Genomic DNA, 2,679 nt, shown 5'->3' with positions numbered 1-2,679 from the left:
TTCTCTGTAGCCAAAATAAATCCAATCGTTTGACTTTTGTCACTAAGTGCATCTTCTTGGCCTCTGATTCTATTACTGTACTAATGGAACCTTTTCCAGTGAGTCTGTAACTGATGAATTGAGGTGTTTAAACTGGACACTCCTCATCTCCATGCACCTTTGCTTATCTCCATCTTTTTCTATTCTAATTGCAAGCTCTATGGAAGAAAACTAATCTGGTTTTCCCCACATGTTATACAGTGCTTAAAATAATTGGGTTCTAATGTCTAGCACAACTACACACATTAACTTGGGAGTTGCACAAAAAGTTTTTGCAATACAGTGTCATTTAAATAATAACTGTTCATAGCTAGGTATTGCATAAAGGTAGGATTCTGCCCCAGGAATTCACCGTTTCAGTACTGGGGAAGAAACAACACGCATGGAGAGACGAGAGGAAAAAGCAGGGGAGGCTTTCAGTGTAAAACTGCAACGATTTCTCCCGTTTCAGCGTTTTCATAAACCTTAAGAAGAGGAAGTCCCCTGGGGCGCCCGGAGCAGCTCTGAGGCAATGCGGTACAAGGCACCTGGGTTGTAAGGGGCCGCAGCCCCGCCACAGCCGGACGCGCTCCTGCCGCCACAGCCGGACGCGCTCCTGCCGCCACAGCCGGACGCGCTCCTGCCGCCACAGCCGGACGCGCTCCTGCCGCCACAGCCGGACGCGCTCCTGCCGCCACAGCCGGACGCGCTCCTCTCCTCCGGGCGGCCGCGGGCAGCCCCCTGAAGCCGCAGCGCCGCGCCGGGCTCCGCAGCCGCTGACGATCCAGCTTCCACCCGCTCCCGAAGACAGGAATTTACCTCAGAAACGACACCACAGGCGCCCCTCACAGCGCCGCGGAGCCGGGCACCGCTTCCACCCGCTCCTGAAGTCAGGAATTTACCTCAGAAACGACACCACAGGGGCCCCTCACAGCGCCGCGGAGCCCGGCCCGCCCGATCCTAGCAACGGTTGCTATGTACAAGATGGCGGCCGGCAGCGCGCAGGGACGCGCCCAGGCGAGCCGCAGGGACGGTGCGGATACCGGGATGCCCTCCCTCAGTGACCCCTTACGAGCCCCCAACCGCGCCCCGCCAAACCCCAGCAGCGACACTGCCGTTCCGTTCCGGCACCCACCCGCCTGCTGTCGCCGGGAGACGGACGCGACCCAGCCTCTGCCCACCGCAGCGCATGTGCAGCTGGGCCTCGGTACGCCCCGCACTCCTGCTGGGTGAGGAGAAATAACAGCGCTGCGGGGCAGGTTTCGTCAAGCATCAACTGTTTGCTTTCCATGTAATGTTTTATTTATCTACGAAAAACCAACAACAGCCAAGACCCTCCCAACGCCGGGCGCCTCGGGTGCCTACAGCACTGCCGTCAGTCCTACAGTGCCCCGGCCCCGTTTTCTACAGCGGCTCCACACTTTTCCTGGCTGCAGCAGATGCTCTTCTCGTTTGGATGGCAGATGCGCACAGCCTGTCCACGGCGCAGCCAAACGCACCCCCTGCCCGCTCCAGGCCTTTTGTAGTACTGGTACTGCGCTCTCTTCAATGGGCAACTCAACGCCAGACCTCATCCCTGGGATGGGGGGGGAGAGAGTAGATGATCTCTGAGGTCCTTTTTCCAACATAAGCCATTCTATGATACCACGACAAAAGCTGATGCCTTGTTCCTGTTGTGCAGGCATGAGGCACACGCTATGCATGCCAACGGACAGCAACTGTGTAGTAAAAATGTTATCACTTGCGTATGCCTGGCTTCCAAGGAAAAACCTAGGTAAGAAACCTCTCAAGAGTGAAGGTCAGGTAAGCTACCTAAGGAAATCTTACCTAAACAGCTACAAAATTTCAAGAATGTTTTTTTATTTCCTAATCCAACCCACTGCAGTTAATTTATGAGCCAGTACCTGGTCATGCCATCTGTAACAGGGATACTTTACCATACTGCTAAGAGTTAAACACGTTATTTCAACATGAGCAGAATCGTTGGCACCATGGAGACTTGGAAGCACTTTAAGGAGGCTAAATGAGCCAGCAGGACTTTGTAGTACACTTTAGTTATAAGGGTATTTCAGTATTACTTAACACACATTCCAGACAGATGCAGAAAGTTTTGGCTCATCAATACAAAATAGTCATTTGGATTTTTTTTATCAGAGACAAAACAAGATGCTGGTTTGGTTTTGGGACACTATCCAAATTACAGTACAGACCTAGTGCTTTCCTTAAGTACAACCAAGTCAAGAAGCAGTTTGGAAATCTCTGTTTACCCATTGCTTCTGTTTGTTTACCTTGCTTTCCTCCTCTCATCTCTGAGAGATTATTTCTTTGATACTTCCTCCACAACTGGGTTTCCAATTGGGTGTTCTGAAGTTCTTCTGAGATTTCCTCTCTTGAAATGCAGACCTATGTTTCAGACCTGTTATGAATATACTAGTGATTCTGTGATTTGTGTTAAAGGGTGATTGGGGAGCTTGCAGGAGCTTGTTTTGATGACAAAGGGGGAGCTGCATATTTTACAGACTTAAACAGTGTGTTTGGCTAATTTGAGACACCAAGGCTGAGGAGAAGCTGTATTAAGATAAACACTCAGTTCTATTCAGAACTGGGGATTTGTTTTCTTTAGATAAGAAGCCTAGACAACTGAGCATGTGTGAAAGTGGA

This window comes from Dryobates pubescens, chromosome 14 (genome assembly GCF_014839835.1).
Source record: "Dryobates pubescens isolate bDryPub1 chromosome 14, bDryPub1.pri, whole genome shotgun sequence".
NCBI lineage: Eukaryota > Metazoa > Chordata > Aves > Piciformes > Picidae > Dryobates > Dryobates pubescens.
This window is presented reverse-complemented; position numbering follows the sequence as displayed.